Here is a 19,995-nt window from a genome sequence, read left to right as displayed (position 1 = left end):
AACAAAAATATTGACTAATGACTACATGATATAAGTAAAATTTGACATCAATGAACAAAGGTCTATGTGGGAGAGCAGGAGCATAGTCTTTTTTGTAATTGAAGTTAATAGCTCAAAATTCACTTTAATAAGTATAAGCAATTTTGCACAATCCCAATGTCATACTTAAATAGTGAAGAAACACAAATACAGCAGATTCCAAAGAAGTACAGAAAAGGGGGGTTAAAAATCCTTCACTGAAACATAATAAAACCACAGAAAAAAACAGCAAGGAGAAAAATGCACAAAAAGAACCATATCAAAGACAAAACTATCAACAATTAACCAAATAAGGCAGTACTAATAATTACTAAGTAAATATGGATTAAGTTCACAATAAATAGATACAGAGTGGCTATGCAGATTAAGAAAAATCCAAGATCCTGGACATAGAGTTGGCTCAGCAGGGAAAGGAACTTACTACCAAGACTAACTACCTGAGTTCATGAGACCCACATGATGAAGCAGAGACTCAAACACTGTAGCTGTCCTCTGACCTTAGTAAACATACCATCACAACATACCCTCTGCATATAAGTAAATAATAATTAAAAACATTAAAAATCCAAGATCCAACTGTGTGCTGCCTTTGGGAGACTATCATTTGATTTAAGTATAGAAACAAACTAAAAGTGAAAAGATATACAGGTACAATCTGTAAAAAGGGCAACCAAAGAAATAAAAGGAAGTTGCAATTGCAATTGGACTCCCTGAAAAAAAGTCTTGCAAAAGGACAGGCTCCAAAACCACAGAGAAACCCTGTCTCGAAAAACCAAAAAATAAAAAATAAAATAAAATAAAAAAAATAAAAAAAAAATAAAAAATTTGGCAGGAAAGAAGGCCATCATGTAACGATAAAAGACCAGTTAGCCAAGAACATATAATTATTTTAATGCAGTTATATGCACCCAAGAATACAGCACTTAAATATGGAAACAAACATTGACAGACTTGATGAGAAAAAAGAGACAGCAAAGCAATAACCATAAGGGATGTTAATACTTTACTTGTGATTATAAGCATATCACCCAGACAGAAAAATAAGAACTGGAGCTATGTTGCAGACCAAATAATCTTAGCAAATATACATAAAATATTCTTCAGAAAGGTATTAGAATGCACACTCCTCCCAAAAGATGTAGAACATGGTCTCTAGGACAGTGAAAATGCAAGCTCACACAATAAATATTTACAAATTTAAGATGTAATTGGCTCTAAATATATGCTCTCACTTTAGTGTAATATGACCAGGAAGTTATAACTAAATAAAAGTTAAAGTAGTAAAAAATAAATACGTCAACATTAAAGTTCCATTGAACAAACTTGGTCAGTAAACATTTCAAAAAAAGGAATAAACATCATTCCTGGACTAATGAAAATTAAAATGCAATATACTCAAGCATGATACAAAAACAATACTAGTAGAGAACTTTGAAGCAATAAATAACTATGCTCAAGAGAATAAAATATCTAAAAAAACTTATTAATAATTTGCAAAGATTGGGAAAATACTAATCTAAGACCAAGACAGGAAAGAAGTTATTAATTAAAACAGAAAAAAGAAAAACAGCTGACAGTAAACAATGGAAAAGATTGACTTTTAGTAAGATGAACAAAATTGGTAAATTTTTAGTCAGACTAAGAAAAAAGACGAGAAAGCAAATAAATAACCAGAAATGAAAGCTGAAACATTACAAATTTTGCCTCAAAATATCGAAGATCAAAAATCATACTGCCTAGAAGAAATGTATCAATTCTAGCATCATACAACTTATCGAAAGCTGAATCAAAGAAGTGGAAAGCAGCAAGCAACATACCAAGACTGAAAAAAAAACGTAGAAAATGTGAACAAAGAAGTAAACAGAATGAAACAGTCATTAACCACTCCAACATGGAAAACCCTAAGATTTGAAGCTACAGAAGTGAATCCTGCTTCATATTTAAAGAAGAATTAAGAATAACCCTTTTAAACTTTTCTTCATGCATATGAAGGGCTAACACTTCCAAGTTACTATGTATTGATAGATTATTGTGAAAATAGATTCTTTATTCATATAGTATATTCTGATCACAGTCCTCCCGCCTTCATCTTCTTCCAGATCCTAGGCAATTTCTCACCCATCCAACTCCATGCAATATTTCTCTCTCTCTAGAAAAAAAAAGGTAAATACAAAACAAAGATATCATAATAGAAAACATAGAAGAGGAAGAAGAAGAAGGAGAGGGAGAGAGAGAGAGAGAGAAAGAGAAGGAGGCGGAGAAAGAAGACGAATCAAAGAAAAAGTGGAAAAAACATACACAAGCAGACCACAAGCACACACAAAAACCACATAAAGACACAAAACTGGAAACCATAGCATAAGTCAAAGATCACTGAGGTGGGGGGAAAAAGCCCAGACTTCCAGGTTGTTTTATGAGTGCTGCCTCTCATTGACACAATCCAAAGACAACACAAAGAAAGAAAACCAAGGTCAGTATCCTGACTAAACACACACACACGCACACACACACACACACACACACACACACACACACACACATTTCTCAATGCTAAATTAAGACGCTAAATTTAACTATACATAGAAGGCTCATATAATCAAGATGGATTTATCTTGAGGTACATGGATGGTTCAGGTCACATGATTCAATGCTTGTATGGATACATACAAAATATTCTACCAAAGGAAAAGCAACACAACAAAAAGAAGGCAAAAGAGAAGTTTTGGGTAAAATTATATATAAGTATATCATGCATGAAAAGCTTAGGTTAGCTTTATGCTCACTGGAAGATACCAGAGCACCCCTGTACTGACAGAAGGCACCCCAGCACCACCCTGGTTCATGGCCCAGGAGCGTGTGCTAGGAAGAGAGACAGAACTGCAGCTCTGATGGTGGTGACAGGTGGCGGGGGCTAAGGTCGACATACTGTCATCACCAAGCAGCATAGGCAGCGTGATATACAACAGTGTATGCCGATGCAGACTCAGCCTTAAAACCTGCTTCTTGCCAGATCCCCCTGGCTTGGGAAATGATGGGGGTAGGCCAAAGATGAGGAAAGGTCTGAGATTCATGTGAACTTCTGCAGTTTGTGCAAACACCTGATGCCTTGTCGATGTGCTTGGGCTTCGCTGCCTTCGGGAGACATGTTGGTGTGAAATGGTGTTAAGGCTCGTGGCCTGTGGATCCTCTGAAGCCCATAGTGGATCAGTGGCCCAATGTTTGTAACCTGTGTTGCCACCAAAAAACTAAGTGGATGCCCAGGGTAGGAGGCTGATGCCTAAAGCCATGTTTATCATGTGCTCAGGAGAGCTGGTCCTGTTCCTTGCGGGAGTGCTGGCCCTGCCCTTTGGTAATAAATGCAAGGCAGCACCAATGGTGTCTTGGGGGTAGGGGGGAGACTTGGTCTTGTCCCTCACTGGCCCCCAGTTTTGCTATGCACGTAGTCGTATGGGTGCAGGATAGCTATCCTTGTTTCTCTCCAGTTGGGGGAGGGGAGGTGCTCCAGTGACTTTTTTTTTTTTTTTTGCGGAAGGGAGGTCACAAATGTGGAAAGACTGGGAGTTAAGTGTGATCCGGGGGCACATGATGTGAGATTCCCCCCCCCAAAAAAAAATCAAGAAAAAAATAATTTAGAAACAAAAAAAATCACTATCAACGGGTGAACAAGATTTTATGTTTTCCTTTTTATAAGATCTAAAAGAAGACATAAATACTTCCTTTTCTGTTCAACAAGCTCCTACAAGTCCTAGCCGGTACAGTAAGACAGGGAAGATAAATAAATTCATACACATCTGGAGGGAAGTGTAAAATTGTTTCTGTCCACTGACTATACAGAAATCCCTTAGACACCCAAAAGTTTTAGAACTCAATGATCTTAAAATCTCATGACACAGATTGCCATTTATATATTTGTATATTTTATGTAACAATAAGAATTATCAAAAAAGGAGATTAGGAAAATTATCTTATTCAGAGTAACATCAATAATAAAATACAGAGAAAAAAGTTTAACAAAGGAAGCAAAACTATAAATATTGAAAACTACAAAACTCTGAGCAAACAAATTAAAAGACAAAAATAAATGTAAACACATTTTGTCTTCATCTGGTGAAACTTATTACAATGTTCCTATCACTATTGACACTGATGAAATGACTCAAGTTATTTTCTATCAAAATTTAATGCCATTTTTTTTACAAAAGAATACAAAATTATTCTAAAATCATATTGAGGCACAAATGACCCTAAAATCCCTAAATATTCTGAACAAGAAGAAAAAAATTTGAGGCACCATACTTCTTGATTTTATAATATGTTACAAAGTTGCAGTAATTAAAACCCAAGCTATTGTCACAAAACAGAGACCAGAAATCTAGAAACGAATTAGAATAGCTTATACTGATTATCTATTTAATAGATTCCAGACACTCTTACTAGATAAGCCTATGAGCATGTATGTGAAGAAGGTTTTTACATTGTGTTAAGTTAGAAATGTCTACTCTAACTGTGGATAGCAGAGTTCTGTGGTTGGGGTGCTGGATGAAAAGTAGAGGTAAGCTGAGCTTTCTGTTTGTTGACTGTAGATACAATGTGATGAGCTGTGTCAAGCATCCACTGCAATAATAGTTCCTTCAAACTGTAATTCCAAATAAACCGGTCCTTCCTTAGTTTGATGTGTCATAGCAACGAGAAAAATTGCCAACCCACAAACCCACACTAACTAAAGGCAACACTTCTATGACTACACAATTTAAAAAGATCACTCTCATTCATAAACACTTGCAAAAATTAAAATTGGACTTCTGTCTTACACAGGAAATATTAACAGGCTAAAATTGAAATTAACTTTTAAAACTTCCAAAGTCATAATACAAACCACAGAAAACAGAGGTATATATCTTTTTGACAATGGCATGAGAAATGACTTCTTATATCAAAATTCAAAAGCATTGACACAGAAAAACAACATCAGAAAAATGAAAGAAAAGAAGGAAGGAAAAAGGAAGGAAGGAAAAAGGAAAGAAGGAAAGATAGGAAGAAAGAAAGATGGAAAGAAAGAAAAAAGAAAGAAAGAAGGAGAAAGAAAGAAAGAAAGAAAGAAAGAAAGAAGGAAAGAAAGAAAGAAAGAAAGAAAGAAAGAAAGAAAGAAAGAAAGAAAGAGCGAGCAAGCGAGCAAATGTAGAACTGCCATATGAGAATGTCTCTTCATTTCTGAGTAGATATCTAAGAGACCTGAAACCAAGATATTTAAGCAATTGCCCTTCCAACGTCTGGTAGAATTATAATCTAGGAAGCATCCTAATGTATGCATGGATAATTAAAATATATATGCACACCATTAATGCTATAATTCTTTTCTAAAAGAAGAAAATACTGTTATTAGCAACTACCTGAATAAACACAGAAGGAATACAATAAATAATTCAGGCAAAAGACAAATATCACATGATCTAATTATATGATATATTTAAAACTAAAACAGAGAGTAGGATAACTTTTTCTAGAAATGAAGGAGGGAGAAAAATCAAAAGAGTAGATGTTTTTGTCCACAAAGAATAAATAAACTCTAGAGATTTACAATGTAGCACAATGCACATCCTTTAAACTACAACACTGTAATTGCACATTGTGGGACATACCAATGATTCCCAGTACTCAGGGAATAGACAGGAAGGTTAAAATAAACCTGACTTACAGGTGAACTGCAGGTCAGACTTGCCTGCACAGTAAGATTCTGTCTCAGAACAACAACAACACTCTACTGGATTCTTAGAAACTATTCTATTAGGGTATGTTGACAGAGACTTCTGTCCCATGAGGTCCGGCAGTTGTTAAGTCCCAAAGAGATACACAGAGGTCTACTACATTAATTATAAACTGGTTGGCCCAGTAGCTCACGCTTCTTATTAACTCTTATAACTTATATTAGCCCATAATTCTTGCCTGTGTTAGCCATGTGGCTTGGTACCTTTTTCAGCAATGCAGTTACATCTTGCTTGCTCTTTGTCTGGCTTCCTCTATGTCTGGGTGATGACTGCGGACTGAAACTTCCCTCTTTCCAGAATTCTCATTGCCCTGCCTTTACTTCCTGCCTGGTTGCCCCATCTATACTTCCTGCCTGGCTACTTGTCAATCATCATTTATTTAAAATGCAAGTGACAGGGTACAGACAATTGTCCCACAGCAAGGGTAGATCTTATTCTGTTGTTTCTTAATAAAGATTAGTAACAATATTATACAAACTGAGGAATTTGGGAGAAGGGAAAAGACTTCTCACTTATGCTTGTCAGTCAGGAGAGGGTGTACTTTTGTCTATCACCCCCTCTTTTCATCCTTACTTCTTCCACACCATCTTTTAATGCCCAACCTTCAAAAAATGTCTAATTCTGAGCCCTAAACCTATCCAGCTTTATACCTAAAGAGCCCCAGCTTCTGGAAATCCCAACGGCTTTCCCGTCAAGTTAGAAGAAACACTGATTTACATGAATGGATGAAGTCTTCACCGTCTCAGATTCCTGTTCTAATTAGTTTCAGAAGAACAGATTCATGTTATGTCTATTTCTATTTCTTTCCTCATCTGTGACAGGGGAATGAGTCATTAGAATTTTAATGTCTGCATTAAATGCCAGCAGTGGTCTGTTGTTATGCTTTAACTACTGAAAAACTCTGGATTCAGAATGACTAATTCATTCCACCTTTCATTGTGAAAAAAACAGCAACGGGCTGCTCATCAAACATAAAGCATGGGAAAGGTCAATGGAGTACAAAATCATCTGTCTATCATTGGATGGTGACAGAATTAGAAGGCCTACTTTTGTGACTGTGATTGAAATTGGAACATAGAATGTCACCGCGTGAATCCTCTGGATTGACAATGAATGTAGCTGGAGCAGAAATGGGGAAAAATTTAACCAAGCAAGTTCTTCTTGCTGTTATTTTCTGATTATAAAAATTCTAAAAGACATGTTCTTTAGCTCCAGTAATGTTTCCAATAATAATGGATAGCTCAAGTAATAATGGGAATGGATGAAACCTTGTTGTAAACTCATCAGAATCAAAATAAATAAATAAATAAACAAATAAATAAATAAATGATTTGGATAAACAATTAACTAGGAGTCAAGTTTTATTCTTTTTTTTTTTTTGGGTTTTTGAGACAAGGTTTCTCTGTAGTTTTTGGTGCCTGTCCTGGAACTAGCTCCTGTAGATTAGGCTGGCCTTGAACTCACAGAGATCCACCTGCCTCTGCCTCCCGAGTGCTGGGATTAAAGGCGTGCGCCACCATCGCCTGGCTTCAAGTTCTATTCTTGAAGCAATTCATATGAAGTTTATCCTTCCAATTCAATCTTAGGTTTTTATTCCTTAAATTCAAACATGATTATTTTGACTTTGTATGGAATCATAAAATTCCATTACTGATTTAAAGATATCTATTTCATTTATTATTAGGCTTATTTATTATTTATTATTATCTGTTTATTTAAAGTTTATTTTCAGTTTATAAACCAACCCCAGTTCTCCCTCTGTCCTTTTATCCACCCCCCCATCTTTCCCCTTCCAACCCCTAACAATCTACTACTCAGAGGAATAAGGCCTCCCATGAGAAATCAATATAGTCTGGTACACCAAGTTGAGGCAGGACCGGGTCTCCCCTCACCCCCATATCAAAGCTGAACAAGGTATCCCACCACAGTGAATGGGCTACAAAAAGCCAGTTCATGCACCTGGAATAAGTCCTGGCACACTCCCTGCCAGGCCCACCCCACTCCCAACAGATTAAGCCACATTAATTGTCAGCTACTAGTTCAGTCTCAGGCATGTTCCCTAGCTGTCAGTCCATAGTCTGTGAGCTCCCACTATCTTGGATCAACTGTCACTGTGATTTTCCCCATCATTCTCTTGATGCCCCTTTCTCTGAACTCCAGAAGCTCAGCCCAGGGCTTGGCTGTGTGTCACTTTATCTGTTTCCATCAGTTACTAGATGTAGGTTCTATGATGACAATTAGGATAGCCACTAATCTGATTATCGGGCACCCTCTCCACTATTGCTTAGAGTCTTAGGTGGGGTCATCCTTGTAGATTCCTGGGAATTTTCCTAGCATCAGGTTTCTCCCTAGCCTCATAATAGCTTTCTTTATAAAGATATCTCTTCCATGACTCTCCCCACTCCGTCTCTCTCCCAACTTGGCCTTGATCTCTCATGTTCTCAACCCCCATCTTTTCCTTTGTAATCCCCCTTCAAGTTTACCCAGGAGATCTTGACTCTTCCCCCTTCTTGAGGTCCTCCATATCTGTCCTTCTTAGGCTCCTCCTGTTTTAGCTACCTTCTCTGTGGTTTGTATTTGCAGCATGGTTGTCCTTTGCTTTATGTCTAATATCTACTTATGAATGAATACATACCATGCTAGTCTTTCTGAGTCTGGGTTACTTCACTCAGGATGGTTTTTTTCTAATTCCATCCATTTGCTGGCAATTCTCAAGATATCACTCTTTTTTTACTGTTGAGTATTACTCTATTGTTTAAATGTACAACATTTTCTCTATCCATTTTTCAGATGAGGAACATCTAGATTATTTCATGTTCTGAGTAATACAAATAATGCTACTATGAACATAGGTGAGTAAATGTCTTGTGGTATGTGTCTGCATCTTTTGGATATGTACCCGTGAGTGGTATTGCTAGGCCTTGAGGTAGATTGATTCCTAATTTTCTGAGAAGTTGCCTTACTGTTTTCCAAAGTGGCTGTACAAGTTTGTACTCCCACCACCAATGCAGGAGTGGTTCCCTTACTCTGCAGCCTCTCTAGCATAAGCTGCCATCAGTGTTTTTAATCTTACTCATTCTGATAGGTATAGATGGTATCTCAGAATTGTTTTGATTTGCATTTCCTTGATCATAAATTCAGTTACACTGAGCCTGATAGAAGAAAAAGTGAGAAGTGGCCTTGAACACATTTGCACAGCAGAGCACTTCCTAAATATAACACAAGTAGCACAGACAATTAATAACTAGGACCTCCTGACACTGAGACGATTCTGTAAGGCAAAGGACATGGTCAGTAAAAAACAAAAAAATAGGTTACAGAATGAGAAAAGATCTTCAATAACCTCACATCTGACAAAGAGCTGATCTCCAAAATATATAAAGAATTCAAGAAACTAGACACGAAAATACCAAATAATTCAGTACAAAAATGGGGTACAGAGTTAAACAGAATTCTCAACAGAAAAAGACTCAAATGACTGAAAGACCTTTAGGGGATGTGGGATTCCCCTCTGTATGCTGTGAATACCATTCATTAATAAAGGAACTGTCTTGGGCCTGCACAGGGAATAGAGGTAGGCAGGGAAAACTTAACTGAATGCTGGGAGAAAGGAGGAGGAGCAAAAGAGAAGCCATGTAGCCCTGCCAGAGACAGACACTAGAACATTATTCAGTAAGCCACAGCCACGTGGTAATACACAGATTAATAGAAATGGGTTAAATTAAGATTAAAAGTCAGCCAATAAGAAGCCAGAGCTAATGGACCAAGCAGTGATTTAATTAATACAGGTTCTGTGTGATTATTTTGAAATGAAGCGCTGGACCAACCAAGCGGCCTTATTACAGCATTTAGTTTAGGGAATTGTATGTTAATATTGATACTCAGCTCTTTTATTCCCCCCTTCAGAATGTGTGTCAAATTACAATACTTTATATTTGTAAATCAAATTTTTTTAAATTGTTTATATTGAGCTATATATTTTGCTCAGCTCCCCTTCCTTCTTCCATACTCCCTTAAAGGGCCTTTTTTTTTTTCTTTTTGAGACAGGGTTTCTTTGTATCTTTGGAGCTTGTCCTGGAACTTTCTCTGTAGAACAGGCTGCCCTCAAATTCACAAAGATCTGCTTGTCTCTGCCTCCTGAGTACTCCTGGGATTAAAGGTGTGTGCCACAAATGCCCAGTGTTAAATTGCAATTTTTTAAATAGAATTTAAAATAAATAATTGTCCAAAACACTAATACATTTGCTATTAGCTCATTTGTAAAAATTATTTAATATCACTTAAAAAATCAAAACAATAGGTCCAAGCTATCACTTCAATCCTGAAGCTTTATGCCAACGGTTAACTGAGATTGCTTTTTAAAGCCATTTCTTATTCATGGATTATTTAGAAGCACTGGGTCTCATGTAAGGTATTTATGTCTGCTATACTATTCTGAAGCTTCTGTGGGCAGTGCTGAGTGTTTGGAATAAAAGGTAAATCTGAAAAATGGAGCAACACTCTAATGGTAAGATTAAATTTGTAGATCCAGAAGAAAATGCTTAAGGATATAATTTCATGAATCAAGGGTGCTGAGGGGTGGACAACAATCTTATGTACAAACGAATAGAAAAACAGAACAGCTCTGAAAAATAGAAGTCATTATTAAAGCATGTGATGTATAAGTCTGCCGGAGGGACCTCTAAAAGTCCGGATTCTATTGAAATTATTTGGGAAATCTCTTTAGATATGTGCAGTGTAAAGGGCATGGGAAAAATAGAAGGAGATTGATTAAAGCCATTATCTTCACACACTCACTGTCTGACCAAAGGCTTAAGTAACTGTAGTGGGCATTATTTTATGCTCATGTTTGTGAGGAATCTACTAAACCAAACTGAAGTTTATATTTGGATTACATTATACATCTTACTCAATTTCTTTTATCAAAACTTTTTTTATACAAATGTTTTGACCATATTCTTTTCGCCAACCCCTCCCAAGTCTTCTTCACCTCCTTCCCTACTCGATTTCATTTTTCCTTTCTCTCTTCCTCAAGAAAACAAACAAAACATGGCATTCATTATGTGTTGGACAACTAATCCTGAGCATGAGGCCTGCTATAGATTGACATAGCCAGTGTCACCTCATTGAAGAAAACTGATTTTCTCTTTCCTAGCAGGTATTAATTGCAATTAGCTTCTTGGCTAAGAATGGGGCTTGTGTCTGCTTTGGACTTGTGTAGGTCTGGGGTATGCTCTTAGCATCTGTGAGTTAGTATTTGTTATCAGTCAGGATGTGTCTGGAATATGCACTTTTCAAGGAGCCATCCACCACCTCTGACTCTTACCGTCTTTCCCTCTACTCTTTCACATAGATTCCCTGAACCTTGAGGAGAGTGTATACTTGAAGGAGGTTGTGATGTCCTTATGTTGTCCTTCTGTATTTTATATTTCAACCATGAACTGGGTGGTTTGTTTCTCCATATACTTCTTCCATGATGAACTCCCTGGCTACAGTGCCAAAATGAATGAGTCCAAACAATGACATTATAGAACCCCTAAAACTGAGAACTGAGATTATCTATAAATTATCTCAGCTTTATTATAATAACAGAAATCTGGTCAATCATCTTTGTTGGTACCATTCTTTCATGGTAAATTTTCTAGTTCCAGGGAACCCTGACTGCTCTTTGGACTGGAGAGGGAGGGGGATAGGAGGGGGGAGGGGGGAAATGGGAGGCAGGGAGGAGGCAGATAATTTTAATAAAAAAATAAAAATAAATAAAAATAAAAAATATTCTGGTTCGCTAAGAATAAAAATTAACCATGAAATAAACAATCCATACCTAGCTTGAATTTTTTAAGGTCTCTTAGTTAGGCAACCTTGAAGAAATCTTTTTACTAGAGAACCGAGTACCTACTAAGTTCACAGCAATGATCATCATACTTGAGAGAGGAGTAACAGAAATGAACTATTAATTATTTTGAAATTCATCCTAATTGTGATGACAATATGTGGTGACAGATATATGTCTTATTTAATTTTTGGAGGGTAAGACATCCCTGGACAACATTTATGAGAACAGGACCATTTCTTCAATATCTCCTCAGCTGAACACTCACTCCTAAATATTGGAATGTAGGAGGTTATGGGAGGAGGAAAATAATCTATAGGCATTTGCAAACATGACCTTTTGATATTTTTAAATTCAACTACACTTTTATATGTTATCATATAAAAACAAAAACGACAGAACAGCAACAAAAACCACAAAAGGGATAGCATTAGAGGCAGGGAATTGAAAGTAAGGTGGAATGAACTGTACCACTTTTAGAATCAGCAACTCCAACTCACCTTTGTGCTGTCTCTGGTTATTATTAATCTGTATAATTGCCTGTTTTGTATGTTTAATGTGTAAGTCGAGAAGAAATCATCAGTCGTCATTACTGTTTAGTCTGGGAAAGGCACATCAATAGAACTTACACACCCTGTTGTGCCAGAGAAGTGAGATTTATCACGAAATCAATACAACTTTAATTTCCAGGTGTCTTCCCTACACAAGCACTTTCTAAAGCTTCCAAAGCAACTGTAACGAAATGTTTACAAGGAAATGTTCTGCACAAATTTTAAAATTAAAACTTCCAGCTATGTTTGATCCTTTTCTCTGCTCTATCCCACTTCTATGAGTACTGACTGGCACTGGAATGTTTAAAGCAGGTGATATGAAGCCAAGGGAAGAATTGCTTCATTTTTATGGCATCTGTATATGAAAATCCCATCACTCATGAATGCAATTGGGCTACTGCTAGTCACTAAAGAAAATGATTCCTACAAACAATCCCACTGAACTCTTTAGTAGCTGATATCTTTGGTGTTAACTAGTCCCTCTTGCTTTGAGGAGACTTGGAAATCCTCATCAAAATATCCTGGATAATAGCCATCAATGTTGCAAAATGCAGAGAAAGAACAAGTACTTCGAGAACAAAACTTTTACTTATGCTCAACTTGTAACATATATATATATATATATATATATATATGTTAGAAAAAATTTATTATGTATCTATGTAGGCCACAATACTCTAAAATAAAACAATACAAGTTATACTATTTCCTGAAATCATACAGTCCCTTGTATAGAACTTATATTTAATTCTGAGAAAGAATCAGCAATAATTATTTTTATAAATCTAAGTGGTTAAATGGGTATGTGCTTCTAGCCCTTCAAGTATCATGAGTTATAATAATATTTTGGCACAGTTTCTGTCACGATCCTTCCTGGTAAAAACCCCATGATTAGTAAAAAGCTTAAAAGGGGTCTCTTAAGAGATTAAGAAAGTTAGTTACCCCAAGCACCAAATGGATATTCCTAATCAGTAACAACATAACAACAACAAAAATATTATTGCTATCAATAGCTTATGAGAATAATAATGTACATAAAACTGGCAACACATTGTATGAAGAGTCATAATGTAGTAAAGGTTGTTGATATCTATAAGGAAATAATTATTTGAATTCTGTTACACTTTGTGCTATTAGAAAAAATTGACTTTCATTTTCTTCATAAGGTTCATCAATATTCAAAGGTCAGTGCCTTTGAAATGGCTCCAGAGATTTGTTAATGAAATCTCTTGTGTACGTTTAACAGTTTTCCAATAGAATATTTCAGAAATGAAAAATTTGCTGAAAATTGGTCAATAATCACTTTTCCCAAGGTAGAAGAACATAGTAGCTCCGAGTACATTTTATTACATGATTCTACGTGTCTGATTATAAAATGAAGCAAATAAAATGTCAAGATATTTGTCTTAATCACTTGCATTTAAAAATACTGATACATACTTTACAGGGTGGTTGGATCAATGAGGTTGCCTGTACTGATGGTTCTCCTGTGATTGACAATGTCTTCCAAGCTTGGACAGTTCTACTTCTCAAATCACACTGCTCCCAAGAAAACTTCTTTTTGGCCCTCCTTTTTATCACTCTTTGCTGTACTTTTAGATTACTTATTGCTTCACAAAGTCTCCTCACCAATTATGACATACTGCTATGTAAATTTGTTCCTTCTCCAAGCCTGATTTTGCCAATTAGCTTTTAATCACCATCAGGACAGGATCCCGTCTTTTGACTTTTTGCTACTGCTCACAGAAATATGTAAGTAATTAAGATTTAATGAAATTGAGTTTAATTTAATTTGAGATAGATTCCAATGGGCTTTTTCAATTAGATGTATAATACTCTTAACCATTAAAATATGCAGTTATATTAATATCAAACATTCCTATTATATGAAGGGTGAATCAAGATTTGTTTTATTTTATTATCTTTAGATATATGTAAAAATCTACCTTAGCTAACTGATTTTTTACTTATATTCAAATTCCAAATATAAAACACAATATTTAAGTGCCTTTGCTACTTTTTCTATAAGACAAACACCATGTAGTTTTATATTCATGGGGAAAGAAAATCTTCAGATCATGGAGAAAAGATTCACTGATAAGTTTTAGAAACATGCCATGCAAAAAATATAGGCTATTCTTAGATCAGATTGAGCTAATAAACATGATCTACACATACAAATTTATTATTTTTATTAATAAACATATATGTTTTTAATTGTATGATGCATGCAAATACTATATTAAAGACTAGATGATTCCACTACCAATAACAACAGGTTTGCCTGTATTATATCTTGTTATTTCAAAAATCTTCTGTTCCCACCTTATTCTTCAGTTAGACCCCAGGTAAAATACTTTACATTGTGAAAGGCAGCAAGGCAAAACTACCAGGGGGAAGATCCTAAGAAATGACTGAAGAGGAAAAAAAAATATTAGGGGAAAATCCTAAGAAAAGACTGAAGAGAAAAAAATACCAGGGGAAGATCTGAAGACAAGACTGAAGAGGAAAAACTCCTAAAAACATTTCATCATTTTACCCAAACAAGTAATTTGTGTTGTGTTATGTAAAAACCCTCTCCTTTTGTTTTTTATTTATCTCTTATCTTTTGTTTTCTGAAGTGAAGAGCCAGATGTATTTCTAAACAACTTAGAAAATGTTAATTCCAAGAATCTTCTTGTTTCATTTTTGTTTCTGTAATAAAATGACAAAAAGAACAGCAACAACAATAACAACAAAAATGAAAAACAGAGCAAAAACCCTTTGTGTAATGGAGAGAAGTAATGAAAACATTTATATTACCTAACAGTTCCAGGATTTCAGTCTACAAATGTAGGAAAACCAATGCAGGAATTTTAAATAGCTAGTCATATCACAACGACAGCTAAAAGCAGAGAAAAATAAATGCATATGTGCTTGCTTTTTTAATCAATATCTCCACTTAGTTCAAGGACCCAGCCTAGAGAATGGTACTGCTAGCAGTGAGCTGGCTCTTCACATTAATTATCAGTTAAAACAATCTCCTACACACATATCCAAAAAAGTCAACCCAGCGAAGACAATTGCTCACGAAGATCTTCTTCTCAGATAATGTTGTCCTGTATAAAGCTGTCAATTCAAGCTAGCCATCCCAACCTTCAGATACTAGACAAATACAATAACTTCTGAGTTTGTTATATATGATAACATAACGTTTTGAATTCAGAATGAGAGAGGAGTTGTCTGAGTCATTATAATTTTCATAGAACATGTAGCGGTAAAATAAAACATGGCTACAGGTGTGTGTGGGCATCTGTGCGTTTGTGTGTGTGTGTGTGTGTGTGTGTGTGTGTGTGTGTGTATGTGCATGCATTTCTATCTTTGCATTTCTATCTTCTATTCTCCATGTGCCTGTCTCTTAATTTAAATATTTTAGGGCTAAGTAGTTTTACTTTACTAGTTTATGTTATTCTTTTTTATTATTTTCCCTAAAACTTGATTCCCTAGCTCATATATTTATATACAAAGTATTTTCAGAAATTCTAGAAATTCTAAGTTGGTTTCTGTTCTTTTGTTAATGTTTTCTGCAATTCAGTCTCTTTTTCTATCTTTAACATTTAACTTTATTTTCTTCAAAGTAAAATTATTATTATTTTTTTTTTGTTTTTTTCAAGACAGGGTTTCTCTGTGGCTTTGGAGCCTGTCCTGGAACTAGCTCTGTAGACCAGGCTGGTCTCGAACTCACAGAGATCCGCCTGCCTCTGCCTCCCGAGTGCTGGGATTAAAGGCGTGTGCCACCACCGCCCGTTTGACAAACATTTTCAAAACCTTCTGCTCAGGGAACATCTGGGTTCTGTTCTCGCTTACCCTCCCATCATAATTGGACTCTTTTCTTTAGCATTTACACAGACACAGACACAGACACAACACACACACACACACACACACATACATAAATACATACCTCCACACACCCAACATATGCATGTGTTTAAGTTTTTGTAGCTAGTTGTTTTATTTATCTAAAGCTAATTTTCTAAAAATATGAGATCATCTCATTTTTCTCTTCTATCCACATTCTGCTATAGTATGACCATTTGTGACCCTTTAAACAGTATTTGAGGGAAATGCCCTTTTCTTCATCACTCTGACTATTAATACCAATCTGGTTAGGAAATTTGAAGGTACATTTCTTTCCCTTCACCAAAAAGGATCAGAATCAAACTTAATGTGCGTGAAGTAAGCACTAAGAAGGTATGTGAATCTAGTGGCCATACTATATTTCTTTCTCCTCTACCTGAGATTTTCCCTGCCAAGAATTGCAAGCAAAATTTAGGACACAAGGGTGGTGAGATTATTTGTATGATAATCTATAAAATTGATCTTTCTGGTTACAGAACAGAAGTCGGTTAGTTAAAATCCCCTGAAATAAAAATAAAATGCATTTAAAAAAAAAAAAAGACACACTGAGCCGGGTGGTGGTGGCGCATACCTTTAATCCCAGCACTCGGGAAACAGAGGCAGGCGGATCTCTATGAGTTCGAGGCCAGCCTGGACTACAGAGATAAGTCCAGGAGAGGCCCCAAACCCACAGAGAAACCCTGTCTCGAAAATCAAAAAAAAAAAAAAAAGACACTGAAAATTGAGACTTCAATGTACCTTAAGATTTATTTGACACAAAATATTAATGAGATGCAATGGTCTTTATTAGAAAAAACTTTCAATCTGAGACCAACTCACAGTGAATCTATTCATTTGATGAGTTCCTATGCAGGTAGAGTTTTCAGCTTTAGATTTAATATAAAAAAACTATAGCTGCCTACCAATATATATGGAGAGAGATTTAAAAAATTCAAACAAATTGGATAAACTAAGTGTTAACTAGAAATGTGTTTTCAGAATTATAAATAGAATATTCCATTTAATTTTAAAACTATCTTTTTAATTGGGTTTATAATTAACGAGTACATGCTGTAAATGTACTAATGAGATATTCACAGATGTTTTGTAGAAAGAGGTCAAATGCTACAGTATGCATGTGCACATATGTACATGTGTGTAGCTATAGAGTATGCCTATGCATATGTTACGGAGAAAATTCTCATTATGCAGAATAATTAAATGTCACTTGTCATAAAAATTTTCCAAAGAGGTTACAGGTGACGGAAAACTGCAGGAAGCCAATTATCAGATGTTTCTTTATGTTACCCAGTTAGGCTCTCCCTTCTGTCCATAAAGAGATTTTGCAATTTACTCACTTTTTAAATTTCTTCTCATTGCAATAGGAAGATAATAATTTCTACTGAAATTCCCATGCTCTTTGTGCACCTATGTTTCAAGCAACAGAATGTTTTTGGCACTGACAGCGTGAGCCATGGGATGTGTAGGACAGGACTCATATTCGTTATTGTTCCTGTTATCTTGTAATTTCAAGAAATAATATACGTATTTTTTATTATTGTCACTTATTTAGTTGGTCATCAAATGTTAATGTTAAGACAGAATTTTTGAATCTTTTGTCTCTATTTTTAAGTTAATTATTCATATTTTATCTTTATTTTTTGTATACTATGTTACATCTGTGATATATGTCTAGCTTTGGCAATTAAAATCCAGGTTGTTATAATATGCATGGGGAATATACTCCAGAAGAAAACCTTTACATGATCATGAGCCAGCACTTCCATTTTTTTTTAGTGAAATCATTATATGGCCTCTTCTGCAATGATTGTCTGGCCAAGTGTGTAATACAATAATACACAGCACATGAATTGCCCCTTAATGTAGCATTCTGGCTTAAAAGAATTGTCATGTCCCTGTGAGATGCTCTTAGAAGTCAGAGACCCAAGGTATGTATGGAGTTCTAAAACTTCATGCAAAAATCTAAGACTTTCTCCTGTGTGTGCAGGGACATGACATGTGTACAGGACTTTTTTGTTTGTTTGTTTGTTTTCTGAGGGAAATATGTCATTTGTTATTAATCAGGTTTGAAAATCTGATGTTCCATTATGCAATCCCTTGAAATATAAGCTTCCTGATTATATATAATTCCACAGAAAAAAGATGTACATTGGTTTTAAATGCTTCATGAATATAATACATTTTCCCTTTTTTTAAAACTGATGTAGACAGTTCATTTATTTTTATCATCAAAACCCAGGAACACTATTGACTCTGCTCAAATAATGATCATTTTTACTTGCTTTTGTCCACATAATATTCCTGAAGGCTGTACACATAAACTCCTGTGTTCTAATGATCTTGCTGAGTAAGCTTGAAAGGTGTAGCTCTCATGGCAGGTAGCATGATGCTGATGACTCCAGGGTGTATGGAAGAATGGGATGCTTCCTGATTCATTTTCAAGTGAGACTGTGTTGATAAGGGTGGTTAGCAAAGAGAGTGTGGGAGTGTGAGACAAATCTACGCAAGGATATTGCATAAGAACCTGGTTGAAAATAGACCTTTTCTCATACAATATATCATGATTAAAATTTTCCCTCCCTCTACTCCTCCATGCTCCTTCTATCTCTCCACCCATCTGTATTCACTCCCTTTCTTTCGCTCATTAGAAAAGCAAGCTTCTAAGAGATAGCAACAAAACATACAAAGTGAAATATAATAAGATAAAGATAAAGCAAAAACATCACATTGAGGTTGGATAAGGTAAATCAGCAAAAAGAAAAGAGCTCATAGGAGGCACAAGAGTCAGAAACATACTGATTCACACATTCAAGAGTCCCATGAAAATTCAAAAGTTCCAGTAAACTGAGATCTACAATATATACACAGAGGACATGTGTCGACCTGTGCAGGCGTCCTGCTTGCTGGTTCCATCTCTGTGAGTTCATATCAGGTGATTAGAGGGATTTTTCTGTGGTTGCCCTCCATCCACCTGGCTTTTATATCCTTTCTTTCCTCCTCCTCTTCTGTGGTTTTTCTGAGAGCTGAAGGAGAAATGGGTTGAAACTCGTAATTATTGAATTGTCTTTTGTACGTTGAAAATATACAGGATTAAGGATTTAAGATAGTCTTTTGTTATTGTTTTTAGTTTGTTACACAATTCTCTGATCCCCTCCCTTTTGACTTTCTCCCATTCTACCTTCTTCCATGACCTGCATGCTCCCAATTTACTCTGGAAAAAAAAAAGTCAAGATAGAGTCTTAAGTAACAGATTAGAAAAGATCTGTTTTAGAGTGAACTGTTGCCAGGCCATTTTTTTCTGTGTTCCCATGTGGGAGACACACAGGGATGGGTTCATTTTTCCAGCAACACTCTTAAGTAGGAAAGGCTTCTAGGATATTAGTTTATCTTTAAAAAGTCAGAATGTACCATGGGGCAGTGCTTGAGAACAACACAGGAAGACAAAAACCCTGTTTTCTGAGGTGAGATTAACAGATTTTGGGACTGAGCCTAGATTTGCTGCTGGGTTGGAACTGATTAACCTTTTTGATTTTATCAGGAGAAGGATTGTGTGATAGTTCGGACAAACCAGGTGTGTGTCATGCAGTGAGATAATTTCTTGGGCCAGACTTTAGAAGAGCTGAGATTTGGTGGTGTGTTAGTGAATGTTCTTTACCAGACTAATGTCGTAAGGGCCCACATTGTGTTAGTGAGTGTTCTTTACCAGACTAATGTCCTAAGGGCCCACATTGTGTTAGTGAATGTTCTTTACCAGACTAATGTCCTAAGGGCCCACATTGTGTTAGTGAATGTTCTTTACCAGACTAATGTCCTAAGGGCCCACATGTAGCAGGGCTTCAGTTGTCCCCATACGCTAGAAATTCAGCTGAAAATCATTCAGTCAGCTACCCAAAGCTTCATGAATCAA

The sequence above is a fragment of the Microtus ochrogaster genome, linkage group LG1, assembly GCF_000317375.1.
Source record: "Microtus ochrogaster isolate Prairie Vole_2 linkage group LG1, MicOch1.0, whole genome shotgun sequence".
In the NCBI taxonomy this organism is placed as follows: domain Eukaryota; kingdom Metazoa; phylum Chordata; class Mammalia; order Rodentia; family Cricetidae; genus Microtus; species Microtus ochrogaster.
Note: the sequence above shows the minus strand (reverse complement) of the source record.